Raw genomic sequence first — 14498 nt, 5'->3', positions numbered from 1 at the left:
GCTGCTCAGTCTGTAAGAAATCATTTAACGTTCGTTCAAATTTACAGAGCCACATGAGAACCCACACAGGAGAAAAACCTTTCAGGTGCTCAGTCTGTAAGAAATCTTGTAACCAGCGTTCACATTTACAGAGACACATGAGAACCCACACAGGAGAAAAACCTTTCAGCTGCTCAGTCTGTAAGAAATCTTTTAACGTTCGTTTAACTTTACAGACACACATGAGAACCCACACAGGAGAAAAACCTTTCATCTGCTCAGTCTGTAAGAAATCTTTTAACCAGCGTTCACATTTACAGATACACATGAGAACCCACACAGGAGAAAAACCTTTCAGCTGCTCAGTCTGTAAGAAATCTTTTAACAATCGTTCACATTTACAGAGACACATGAGAACCCACACAGGAGAAAAACCTTTCAGCTGCTCAGTCTGTAAGAAATCTTTTAACCAGCGTTCAACTTTACAGATACACATGAGAACCCACACAGGAGAAAAACCTTTCAGCTGCTCAGTCTGTAAGAAATCTTTTAACATTCGTTCAAATTTACAGAGCCACATGAGAACCCACACAGGAGAAAAACCTTTCAGCTGCTCAGTCTGTAAGAAATCTTTTAACGTTCGTTCAAATTTACAGAGCCACATGAGAACCCACACAGGAGAAAAACCTTTCAGCTGCTCAGTCTGATGTAATAGATTTGTGCGCAACAGATATCTAAAGGTCCACATGAAAACCCACATAGGAAACGATCCCCTTTAGCTGTTCTGGTTGCAGTAAAGTTTCCGTTTGTGATAAAAGCTTTCAGCACGAGTCACCTCTGAAGTTACACATGATTAACCGCGGTTCAACGCCACTGATTTCAATTCAAAAAGTTATTCACTGAATGAGCGCCAACTGTACAGTTTGAAATAGTTTTGATGATTATATTGATGATTGATTTGATGGTAATGTAAGTTTAAGACGATGGTTTTACCTGCATCTGTGCACAGTATATTGTATTTAAATGATTTCATCAATAAAAAGAAAAAGGTTTGTGTATTTCACTGGTTCATAGTTGTACATAGCACACTTTGTTCCTCAGGATTAAATCCATCAGTGACTGGAGTGTGACTCAATAGTTCTTTATCTTACTTGGCAGTTTGCACTCTTTGCTGCTGCCATTACTGGTATACAATTGTCTTCTTGTCTGACACAAACTCATAAAAAGGTCCTTAGAAAAAGCAATCTACACATTCTTTGGAGTCACAAACCAACAACATCCTGATCTCGATCTATAGTTCCTTCCAGTTGATTAACAGGCCGACACATTCCTGAATGTGTTCACAACTTGTCGATACTTTTTTAGATTGCCGGTGGCTTTTCTTGATTGTACCGTCATCTTATCCTCATCATTGTGCTCCCCAGGCCTCTTGTTCATGTGTATGAGCACTTTTACCAGCTCAACTTTAGGTAACCATGAAACAGGCCCCACCTTTGACTTCATCACACAGCTCCAACACAATATATCAGGATTGGTGCGGCAGCAAAGGGGTTGGACCTGATCACACCCGGCCCTCATACATTGTGTTACATAATGCTGTTTGGAAAATACTAAAAATAGTGCGGAATGAAAAATCCATAGAGATTAAAACAATAAATAAAATGTCAGTGAATCAAAAGACATCAAGCTAAGTGATGCAGATCAATCAAAGAAAAACACACTTTTTACGAGGGAAAAGTCAATAGCTCAATCATAGTTTTATTTTATGTCACTCTCACACGGAGCCATCTAAAAGATACATGTTACAGGGAGGAACGGAGACAGAGCTCCAGTATTTATCCCACTATGACTACGTCCTCAGTGAACTCATAGAAGGGAACCTCCAGCTTTAGAGGAGCAGGTCCCTTTCTTATCCTTCCTGAAGCATCGTAGTGGGAGCCATGGCACGGACAGTCGTAGCCTCCGAAGTCTCCGGCGTTGGCGATGGGCACACAACCCAGATGGGTGCACACACCGAGGACGATGACCCAGCAGGGGTTAATCACTGTCCTTGTCATGCTGGGGGTCACGGAGCTCCGCCAGATTCACACCCTCCTCTGCTGCGATTTCCTTCTCTGTGCGGTGACGGACAAACGGGCTTTCCTCTCCACTTGAAGGTCATGTTTTTGCCTTCAGGGATGTCAGCGAGCTTGATCTCAATCTGCGATAAGGCCAGGACATCTGCTGATGCGCTCATTGAGGAGACAAACTGGGTAACCACCGTCTTGGCGGCATACACACCAACCACAGCGGTCGCTCCAGTGACGAGGTAAGAGAAGGACCTTCTCGCCTCGCTGCTCTCCTGGGAGGACTTGTTGGGGTCCGTAACCTCGGGGCGACGGTTGTCTGTAAAGTCAGGAATCTTGATATCTGTGTGGGCAAGGCGGATCCCCCCAGGAGCTGGAGAAGAAACACAAGATACAGTTTTTAAAAGGCACGAGCAGTTAATGGGCAAACTAAAATATTTGGTATCTTACAAAAACAACATTTAAAGTCATGCTTCCCTGTCAGTGTCCTCCTACTTTAGGCTCAATTACTAGTAGATATAATAATGACTAGATGAATTGATCATGATTTGAATAATAAGGACATTTATAAAGAAACATTTGGGATTAAATGTACACTGATTAATATCTTGTATCCCTAAGCATTAGTCGTTATAGAAATGAAACCAGAGTGACTTTTTTTTTTTTAATTGTCTCATCAATCGTGATTGCTTCCCCCAAGTACAATACAGCACATCAGATCTGATCAGGTCTAGATCTACAAATCATGATACTGTCAGTATAGCTGATACTAACAATTGCTTATTTCAGTCCAACCTGGAGATATTCAGGTTGCCATCACTGAAAACCAGCACATATTCACATCTGATGAGCTGGAACAGTGACATTTTTCTTTCTTTCTGTCGATCATGTGACAATGTTTCTATCAGTCGGTTAACCGACTAATAGAAAAAAATGTTAAATTGGAGGCAATAAAACCCGAACTGAATAATAATAACTATCTGTAGATGAGTTTTTTTCTTCTGCACAATAACCAGTAATATACGTATTATGTAACACAAGAAAACCTCTCACCTGTATTGGCGTGTGAAAGCTCAACACAAGTACAGTACAGGGTCACATGTCAAGATCGATGTCATCGCTGTAACTGGTGTAAAGTAACGTTCGTGTTTCTGAGCTGTTAAGTCTCCTTGGTCTATATTTATACACTTAAGACTTTTGAACCATATTGACCTTCTGTCAGGTTACAGATGTCAGTTACAACACAGCTATTTACAGCTGGTCAGAGCAAGTTATTAGTACTAGCGTTAGTCTGGAGACATAAACGGTAATAAAATAGAGAAGCATAAAATGTACACGCTGTTAAAATGAACATGTTAATTCATCAGTATGAAGTCAGTCTATTACATTGCATCGTCACATCAGTACCACCGCAAACTCCGCCCGCAACGTTATAAAGCCACAAGTCGGCCTTACCAGCAGAAGGCACCAAGTCCTTGGCAGCAGAGGACCGCAGGCTTTTAAATGTCTGTTTTGTTGCCTGCAGGCAGTGGTGTATAAAGTACCCAAAAGCCATACTTGAGTAAAAGTAAAGATACCTTACTGGAAAATGACTCCAGTAAAACTAAAAGTCACCGATTAGAACACTACTTGAGTAAAAGTCTTAAAGTATCTGATATTTATTGTACTTAAGTATCAAAAGTAATTTTCTGACATTAAATGTACTTAAGTATTGAAAGTAAAAGTACAAGTAAATGCTGTTAAAAAAAAAGCAAAGGGTCAGAATTTTGGTCAGTGGGAGAGCACGTGACTATCATCGTGACTATCATAACATTTAAATATATAACGGACAGAAATACCGTCGGTTTGTGTTCTCTCCGTCTCCTCGCCGTTGGCTTTAAAATGGATTGTTCGGGGGCGTGGCTATATTGATCCCTCACAAAACGCTGTATCGTTGGCCTCTCCCTCTGCTACTTTTCAAACGTTTACTCCAGAGACGAAGGACATGGTGTCACTTCCTGTCATTGATCATGTGATCTACCCTAACCCCCACAAGCCTTCTCTGACCGCATACTTGCTGCCCAGCAGTGCGGTGTTCTCAGGGGGGTTTAGGATAAACACTCAGCTCAAGGAGCTAACAAAGTAAGAGGAACAAAAACACTTGTATTAAAAAAGTAAATTATCCATACTGACCTTGGTGTCAAAGTCTCCCTCATCATCATCATCATCATCTTGCTCCTGAGACACAAAGACAAGATTTAAAGGAACCCCTGGTTAACAAAAAATATACCAGGACTGCTGCTATTATTATTATTATTATGATTATTATATACTGTGTAAACAGTGATGCCCAGCTGTCTGGCACAGCCGATCAAACTCAGTGTCTTTACTAACCTCTTCATCTCCCTCCTCCAGCTCCTCTTCAAACTGCATGAAGAACACAGACGAGGTTAAACAGTGATGACCAGTTTAGCTTATATGTCCTCAAAACATCCCATGTTGTGGCTTTTTCAGTGCTCAAGAGCAACGTCGGCGTGTTAGAGGAAAAACACTCACGCTCTCGTCATCTTCCAGGGCCTCTCCGGTGAAATACAGCACTGCTCTGGGAACTATTCTCTCACGGAAGAAATGCCCAATCTCAAAGTCTGTGGCTAGGGTGAACTCAGAGTCCTCGTCCTATAACATGAACACATAAAGACCTGTTCAACACCGCTACAAATCCCATGGATTTATGGTAACAGAAGAAGACATAAAATGGGGTGCTAAAAGCGCTATATAAATAAAATGTATAATTATTATTATTATTATTGTGCTAGCAGCAACTGGCCAAGCCAGTTAGCCGTGAATGCTATTCAGAGCTATGAGCAGAGAAGATCAGCTTTTTCTGAAGTCTGCCAGTGGATCCGAACAGCGCAGAACAGTGTGAAAGAATCCATCATCACCAATGGGTTCTGAAAGGCTGGGATACTATGAGATTAAGGGGACAGCGCAATGAGGAGGACAACGCAAACTCAAGGGCGGATTTGCCCCGGTTCATGATGTGGTGTGTTCAAGGACCCAAATGCAGACTCGTTTTTTCCAATTTTTTTCCCAGTTTTTTTCCCCAGTTCTACAAAACTTGTTCTACAAAACTTGTTCAAGAGTTTTTTTGTGTGCGTGTTTTTGAGTGACAGAAATAAATGTTTTGTAGAACAAGTTTTGTAGAACTGTAAAAAAAACAACAAAGAAAAACGAGTCTGCATTTGGGTCCTTGAACACACCACATATATGATGTAAAACGTTCCAGTGAGTGCAACTTCCTGGACACAACCCAACATCTGCCAGCATACTGGCTGCCTACACGCAGCAGAGGAACTGCTGAATCTGACACAGTTTTGGAGTCTGCCGCCACCTGCTGTTGAATTCAGTGACCGTTGGTAAAACCACATGACATGCACGCCAACTTGTTGCCACAGCGTCTGCAGATGAACTCAGCCATGTTGACTGTCAAGCAATTATCTCTGTGTGTGTTTCAGTGATTCGGGGTTTGCTTAAGGAGTTTATTTAGAGAGTTACCGCTATGAGAGACGAGTTTAAGTTTGACTAAAAGCTTTGAATATTAAATTTAGAGCCCAAAGAAATTCTGTACATTTTGTGTGCATCTATTTCTGTGTGTTCTCACCTTTGACCGGGTTAAAGAAGTTGAAGAAAGAGTCGTTGGGGACCTGTTTGGTAACCGTGCGGACAGTGCCACGACCTTTATGCTTCTGCTTCTTCTTAATAGTTTTCACTGTCACATCCTTCCCCTTGTGCCAGTCTATCTGACAGCTAATAAGAGAGAGAAAGAGAGATGTACAAAACAGTGAGAGGCGGCAGAAAGCAAAGACCCAAAAAAGGTAAAAGTTGGTAGAAGTGCCAAGAGGAGGCTGATATGTGGGATGCCAAGTCAAGAGATGAATATAGAAAGAGTGAAAATAAATGTCTTACGCAGCACACCATCTCTACTTTATCCTAAACCTCAACATCATTTGCGTAGAAGCCAGTTCAACCATCATGACCGTGTTTCTCTCACCCTTCACAGTCAATGATCTCTGGCCCCTCGAATGAGAACGGCTCCGCGTCATCGGGTTCTGACTTCATCCTGTAGACTTTAGTGAGGACTGCATTGTTGAAGTAACCATTGGACTCAAAGTGGAACTCTAATGTGAAACTCTGAGGGGGAGACCAAGATAGACAATTTTAACTCTCTCGAGTTTATCAACTTGGAATGATATCAAGTCGTTGTTATAACATTATGAAACTGACCATTGGTTGTCCTGGCTCAGAAAACTTGACTTGAATATCTTTCAGGTGCTTTAGGATGGGCTCGTCGTGTTCCTGGTGGAAGATAAACAATCAGATCAGAGACGCATGAAACGCATTCAGAACAGTGACATGTGTATCAATCATTTAAACCACATCAATTACTTTGTGTGTTGTTTGACTCGACAGTTTTGTGTTTCTTAGGATTAGTGTCCATATACCAATTTGCACTGTGTACACTCAGCCTCACTTGCATGTGTGATTCCCCTGCATTCATTCTCAGTACGAGTTTGAAACACGTACTGCACAAAATACAACGTGCCTCTTATTCATTGACTGGTACCAGTTGCAGCCATGCTGCGCAACCGTGGTTGAATGGCCGATTGTCATTGAATTTGAACTTCCCCATGTCGTCGCCAGCTTGCAGACAGTGTATCTGCTCTGAGCATCCCGGCCTCGAACAAAATACCAGAGTTGTTGTTTCCGCTATCCTGATCTGATCTCTAATGAAAGAGACATTCGTCAATTATCTAAAAGAATTGTCGCAATTATTTCTGAAATTTTCAATTGCAATGTGAGAAAAAACTCCATCTTCCTATGTCTGAGCATTTTAAAGATTGTTTTCACAGATTAAGGCCACTTTTTAGATGAATGAATTCAACAGCTTTTAGGACTTTTTAAGGATCAGCAGACACGCTGATAGAAGTCTCATTGAGACCAAAGTCTTTCACAATTCAGCCATCACAGTTTGTTAGCCCGAGTGATTCTCATTAAAACCACATTTCCCACAATCCTGTTTCCTGTTGGACAATTTCAGGAGACTTTTGGTGACATTGATGAGATTAAGTGACCTGTGTGTGATTGTAAGGAAACCATTTTCCTTTAGTGGGAAACTGTGTGGAAAACCAGAAGAAGTAGGATTGGTCAAAGTGATCAGGCTTTTAAGAGAAACAAAATCAAATCTGTACTTACAGCTAGCTCCTCCTCTTCCTCTCTGTCACTGTGCCACACACACTCTTCATCTGTGGGTTCCACTGTTCCTGTGACAAAATCTCTTCTCTGTGACACACATTCATCACAGCAAAGTTAATCATTTTAGAGAGGCATTTGGGAATATTAGCATGAAATGCATATATACACACGCATTCATTCGATAAGGCTGAATTATTCATACATACATGCATACACACACAGATCGACACACACGTGCGCGCGCAGACAGGTGCAGCAGCATTACAGCTGACAGTCTTCAGTGCAACTAGGAATGGCTGAGCTCTTGTCACTAGCTCTGGAAATAGCCTTGACTGACAAAAGTACAGACGACTACTCGTTATAGCAGTTTTCAATTTAGCACCAAGGATGCATCCTCACTGACATATCAGACCAGAGAGAGACACTTAACCACCCACTAGTGCAGGGAATTCAAGTGATTATTAGATATTTGGTCTCTTAACAAATAACAGATATTGTAAGTTGTCTTTTTTCCACTAGCTTTTACTCTGTTTTCATGAACATAAAATGAGCAAAGGAAATTTTTTTGTTCAGAACTTAAAAGCAAAATGAATACAACAGTCTCAAGTGAACTTATAGAAAGGAAAAAGTATATGGTCCTGGCCAAGGGGACAGCAGAACGTAATATAAATCAAAAACAGCTGATAAATGCATTTTACAGGACAGGTGGCAACATTAAGGCCCATCATGATGATTTAGTCTGAATCTACTGCATGTTGATCATATGGCCGACATAACCTCACTGATAATTATATCATTGTTTATAGTAACTGAGGTTAGCTTTAGTTTAGAGCAGTGGTCCCCAACCACCGGTACCGGGCCGCACAGGAAGAATAAATATTATATTATTTCCGTTTTATTGATTATCAGAGTCTGAAGGAAGTTTTATTTTGAAAAATGACCGGATTCTCTCGCAATTTCATCCGCCTGTGCCTCTTGACATGTCAAGACGCTTTGTCTCGGTCACAACTCTGCTGGTGTTTTGGATTCAAATCGAGGCTGAATATCCTGAGATCGCCACTAAAGCACTGAAAACCCTGCTTCCATTTCCAACATCCTCTTTGTGAAGCGGGATGTTCTGCAGTGACAGCAATCAAAACAAAATGGCGGAGTAGAGTGGACATCAAGAACAGACTTCGGGTGTCATTGTCTCCCATTACCCCCAGATGGGGTAATGGGAGACTAATGGGAGGGCTGCCACCGATTCAGCAATGTTAAAAGGATCATTTGTGGAGTTACTTGCAACAGCTTAAACTTTTGTTGTGACTTGTTGCATGTATGATTTTAAATATCTGCAAAGCAACAGACAAAATAATTTTTTTTAATATACAGTGTTGTATCATTACTGCTAATGGGTCATAATGTGTGGAGTTTTGTGAAAACTGCCATGGAAAACATGCTGAACACTGGACTAGCAAATAGTGAATTCATAGAATAGAACAGAATAGAATAGAATGCTGGATGGAACTGGAACACAGCTGAGTTCTGGGATTAGAATGTTGAGGTGTCATCTTGTGGATGAAGCCCAGTGCTCCACAGAGGACAGCTGGACAGCTCTGAGGGAAGCCACAGGCAAAACCACTCCTCAAAATTTCTTGTAAAGTATTTTATTTTATTTTATATGACTGGTCAGACTCCCTGTTGAGGTGAAGGTCTGTCATCTGGCAAATTGGCAGATGAACTTGCAAGCTTTTCAACCTCACTTCAGGCTTCCGGTGTGTCCGATGTCGGCTGCTGGGGTCAGATACCCTCACCAAACTCCTGTCGTGTAAACCAGGAGCATATCTGACCTGTAACTTTGGATTCAGAATAGACTTTGACTGCTACCACTTTTCATAATTTGGCTCACGATGTTTGGTGCCACTATTATAATTGAAGGATTACCAAATCCCTCCTTGAATATCAAATTGTTAGCATTGATTATTTACTGAGAGTAAAGTACAGTAAAACTTAGAGAGCTTTGCTTAGAGGAGGGATATTTTGAAATATAGTATGTATAATCATACAGTTGTAAAATAATGAACTAACTGTGTAAAATGTTGGCATTTACTCTAACCTCCTACATTAGGACAGTGTTTTCATGCTGTCATTCACTCACTCTCTGTGCTTTCTCTCCTCACAAGTTTCTATGGATCATTGTTATATCTGGACACTGGTCTTGCCTCTAACGTAGTTGTGACACATGCAAGAGTAACTTCCCTGGTTGCCCTGATCGTGACAGTGAGCGTGTACTGTCGGGGAGAGGCAGTCACGTATCTCCTGAGTGAGAGTCCTGAACGGTGACATGTCGCCGTGTTGGGCTGCTGTTTCAGTAGTATCAAACAAGGGGATGGCCAGTCTTCAAATCATGTGCCAACATGCGTTTGGGTACTTCCGGTGTCCGATGTACAATGATGGGGTAATATACTCTCACCAAACTCCTGTCGTGTGAACCAGCAGCATATCTGACCTGTAGCATTGGATTCAGAATAGACTTTGTCCGTCAGCACTTTTCGTAATTTGGCTTAGTATGTTTGGTGCCACTATAATAATTTAAGGATTACCAAATCCCTCCTTGAATATCAAATTGTTAGCATTGATTATTTACTGAGGGTCAAGTACAGTAAAACGTATAGAGCTTTGCTCAGAGGAGTGATATTTTGAAATAATTAATTTACAACTGTATGACTATAAATACTATAACTACCGGTATGTAAAGTTTGAGGATTTACTCTGACTTCCTACATTAGGACAGTCTTTGTATGCTCTCATTCACTCCCTCATCTCTCTGACTCTCGCTCTCTGGCTCCTACTCTATCAGCTGACAGTGGGCGATTTCGCCACGGCCTCCCTCAGCCAATCATATATTTCCTGTCAAACTTTAAAGACCTGTTCTCTTCTGTGCAGTCAGCTGTCATTTCAGTACGAACCGATGTGACCCTCCTCCCCATTCATCATTACATCTGGTGTTCAAGGTTTCTTCCACTGAGGGCAGTCCCACTCCACATGCCATCATCTATCTTCAACCTGCCCCTACTGTCTTCAACAACTCTACCAGTGTCGACTCTCCAAAATTTTAACTTTACTTTGCACAATTTAATAAATGTATTTGTTCACTGTAAATTAAGTTTCTCCTGATTTAACAAGCTGTGTCTCCCTGTATAAGTGTGTCAATGATCTCCCGGTGGCTTCAGTTCTATTTGTTTTGTTTTTTGTGATGTATGTTATTTTATTTCAAACTAATTTGCAATCATAAGAAGCGTGGTCTTTGTTGGTGAAATGTTTCTCACATACAAACAATTACTTATCGTAAAAAATCTTCAAATATATAGTAGAGTAAAATGTTTTCGGTGCGTTTTCTAGAAACTACAGGTCTGATGAGGAAAGTGGGAACAGGTGTGTAGGTGGGAGGGGCTGTCATGTGACCAGGACTGGCAGGTCTGGGGAGTGAGCAGGGGCTGGAGAGAAGGACAGAGAGCCAGGACGGGCAAAACCACCAACCCACTAGAAAGTCTCTGACCTCCCTCGAACTTCTCAGACAGTTTAAGTCAGGGGTGCCGCCACGTCATTTTATGTGGCCCACGAATCCGCCAGAATTTATTTTCTTTTGATTTAAAAAAAATAAAATAAAAAGTTAGATTTGATAATAAAAATATCCCCATCGTCGAAATTATGAGATCGAAAGTCGAAGTTATGAGATAGAAAGGCATAATGATGAGCTACTTAAACACACAGTCACAGAAGCAGCTCTTTGGCTGCTTACTGTACACTTGCAAATATTATTGTGAGTATATTGATGACTACTTTAAACGTGGCTTTACAACACATGAAACACTTCACGTGGGATTGTGCAAACGCACCCTTGAAAGGATTTTAAGCTTTGAACAAAGTTATTATAATTACTTGTGTTTGCTATTTTCTTTAATAGTTTGATCTTTGATAGAGTAATCTGGGTTTCTTAACCCTAAATTAAAAGGATTTAAGTTATAATAACAGAAATGTGCTGAAATATAGTTTTACATTTATATAACTGCATGTACAATATTTTAACATTTGAATAAACAATCAAATGCAGAGACAGTTATTTACCAATCTGTTGGGAGTAGTTACATTTACACCGTCTTACATTTACAACCGGCCCTTTGAGGCCGACCGTGATGCTGATGTGGCCCGGAGTGAAGATGAGCTTGACACCCCTGCTCTAAGTGCATGTTTAATTTTTTCAAGACTTAAAAAAAACATCACATCCTTAAGCCAGGCATATATGGCTCTTTTCTTATTAAATGGCTCACTTCTCCCTTTGGTCGTATCTTGAATGCCCAAACTATTAGGCGTAGTTATCACTTATATTAACATAATCACAACCAAAAGAAAAATAATAATCACAAAACAGTTGATGTGCTTTACTGTAACGTCCAGTCGTAATAAATACTTCTCAGTCTCAACTATTATCCAAATAACTATGATAAAGCCACATTTTTCGCTGACAGTATAGCTTTCCCATCATGATCTGCTTCACTGAATATCTAACAACATACAGAGATATATATTCTAGATCATGTATCAACTGCTGACAAACCCCTTGAATGAATAAGAGCGGATGTTTACTTTTGCAGTGGTGGAATCTAACTAATTAATTAACTATATTTCAAAGCTTTAGTTATAGTTACTTTGCAAAGTTAGATTGTTGATAACAACATAAGGTAGGTTAGAATATATTATTACAGATAGTAAATATAGTAGCGGTGTATTAGATCTGGATTATTCTTCCACCCCTGGACTTCAGTAAGTTAAGTGACACAATGTCACACTTTTAATGGAATATCTAACGTGTGACTTATTATCTCCAACTAATGGCCTATAGTGCCAGTAAGCTGTTGTGCTGAAACATGTTGGTTAAACCACATCAATTACTTTGTGTGTTGTTTGACTCGACAGTTTTGTGTTTCTTAGGATTAGTGTCCATATACCAATTTGCACTGTGTACACTCAGCCTCACTTGCATGTGTGATTCCCCTGCATTCATTCTCAGTACGAGTGTGTGAAACACGTACTGCACAAAATACAACGTGCCTCTTATTCATTGACTGGTACCAGTTGCAGCCATGCTGCGCAACCGTGGTTGAATGGCCGATTGTCATTGAATTTGAACTTCCCCATGTCGTCGCGAGCTTGCAGACAGTGTATCTGCTCTGAGCATCCCGGCCTCGAACAAAATACCAGAGTTGTTGTTTCCGCTATCCTGATCTGATCTCTAATGAAAGAGACATTCGTCAATTATCTAAAAGAATTGTCTCAATTATTTCTGAAATTTTCAATTGCAATGTGAGAAAAAACTCCATCTTCCTATGTCTGAGCATTTTAAAGATTGTTTTCACCGATTAAGGCCACTTTTTAGATGAATGAATTCAACAGCTTTTAGGACTTTTTAAGGATCAGCAGACATGCTGATAGAAGTCTCATTGAGACCAAAGTCTTTCACAATTCAGCCATCACAGTTTGTTAGCCCGAGTGATTCTCATTAAAACCACATTTCCCACAATCCTGTTTCCTGTTGGACAATTTCAGGAGACTTTTGGTGACATTGATGAGATTAAGTGACCTGTGTGTGATTGTAAGGAAACCATTTTCCTTTAGTGGGAAACTGTGTGGAAAACCAGAAGAAGTAGGATTGGTCAAAGTGATCAGGCTTTTAAGAGAAACAAAATCAAATCTGTACTTACAGCTAGCTCCTCCTCTTCCTCTCTGTCACTGTGCCACACACACTCTTCATCTGTGGGTTCCACTGTTCCTGTGACAAAATCTCTTCTCTGTGACACACATTCATCACAGCAAAGTTAATCATTTTAGAGAGGCATTTGGGAATATTAGCATGAAATGCATATATACACACGCATTCATTCGATAAGGCTGAATTATTCATACATACATGCATACACACACAGATCGACACACACGTGCGCGCGCAGACAGGTGCAGCAGCATTACAGCTGACAGTCTTCAGTGCAACTAGGAATGGCTGAGTTCTTGTCACTAGCTCTGGAAATAGCCTTGACTGACAAAAGTACAGACGACTACTCGTTATAGCAGTTTTCAATTTAGCACCAAGGATGCATCCTCACTGACATATCAGACCAGAGAGACACACTTAACCACCCACTAGTGCAGGGAATTCAAGTGATTATTAGATATTTGGTCTCTTAACAAATAACAGACATTGTAAGTTGTCTTTTTTCCACTAGCTTTTACTCTGTTTTCATGAACATAAAATTAGCAAAGGAAATGTGAGACATCTGGTGTTAGTCAAATGAAGTAAAGATAAAAAGTGAGTGTACCTTGTCAAACAGTGGCTGATAGAGGGCCGCGTACTGTCGCTCTCACTCGTGGACCGCCTCGTAGAATTTGGCCTCTATGTTGGCACACTGCACCTGTAGCCTTTTCAAGGCATGCACTCGCCTCTTCACTACTTTGGGAAGCATGCTACGAGAGAAGAGAAACATGAGAATGATTTTAGAAATTATTATATCATCAATGATTGAAATTGACAATCATTAATCCGGTAAAGTGGCGAGTCCTCCACCGAGGTGGTTGGGAACCACCAGATGATCTCAAGATGTTTCAGATCTATCCTGCTCTAAATGAAGCAGTGATGTCATGAATCAGTTAATTTACTATTTCACACATGCAGTCTGAGATTTATTGCCAGCTGTCTTTTTTTTGCATTTGTGTTTAAACTGTGTGATTATGTAATATTCATTGACGGTACACGTACCGAGCTCTGATTGGTCAGTGTGTATTTGAAGAAAAGGAATTAAATCACACGTTGCTGAGGGAGCAGAGGGGCAGAAAACGACCAGAAGGCATTTCATTGGTGATATTTTGTCTTCAATAAATAAATGTTGGAAAACAATCACTTGAGTCGTCTCGTTCCATGACCCACAACTGTTCCATATGGACCAGATGGAAGGTAACTGAAGATGGAGTAATGATATACTATTTTATTAGTTTAAGGGCTTTTGTTACCCACCAAGTTGCAGCGAAACCGGATGTTCCTCGTAGAACCTGTCTGAATGGACTTTTATCTGTTCACCTTTTTTTCTGGATGGTTCTCCTCTGACTCATCTCCCGAGTCAAAACCACACCCACTAATGCATTGCTGGTGAAATCCAGGGAACTGCCATTACATGTGAGGAGAACTGAGTT

The 14498-nt window shown here is 40.6% G+C and overlaps 2 pseudogenes across 2 annotated transcripts; both read right to left on the bottom strand.

Moving 5' to 3' along the window:
- Positions 1–1814: 1814 nt before the first annotated feature.
- LOC306784932 (cytochrome b-c1 complex subunit Rieske, mitochondrial-like) lies at positions 1815–3600 on the bottom strand (annotated as a pseudogene). Its single transcript has 2 exons — positions 3501–3600; positions 1815–2418 (listed from the first exon to the last, which is right to left on the bottom strand). The product of its transcript is annotated as a cytochrome b-c1 complex subunit Rieske, mitochondrial-like (transcript).
- Positions 3601–4122: 522 nt separating this feature from the next.
- LOC306784923 (nucleosome assembly protein 1-like 4) lies at positions 4123–14066 on the bottom strand (annotated as a pseudogene). The gene is made up of 9 exons: positions 13631–14066; positions 13019–13105; positions 6309–6380; positions 6076–6215; positions 5653–5831; positions 4581–4700; positions 4419–4451; positions 4218–4262; positions 4123–4158 (listed from the first exon to the last, which is right to left on the bottom strand). The product of its transcript is annotated as a nucleosome assembly protein 1-like 4 (transcript).
- Between the last annotated feature and the right edge of the window lie 432 nt (positions 14067–14498).

The sequence above is a fragment of the Melanostigma gelatinosum genome (assembly GCF_949748355.1).
Source record: "Melanostigma gelatinosum genome assembly, chromosome: 1".
NCBI lineage: Eukaryota > Metazoa > Chordata > Actinopteri > Perciformes > Zoarcidae > Melanostigma > Melanostigma gelatinosum.
Note: the sequence above shows the minus strand (reverse complement) of the source record. Positions and strands in the feature narration are given on the sequence as shown.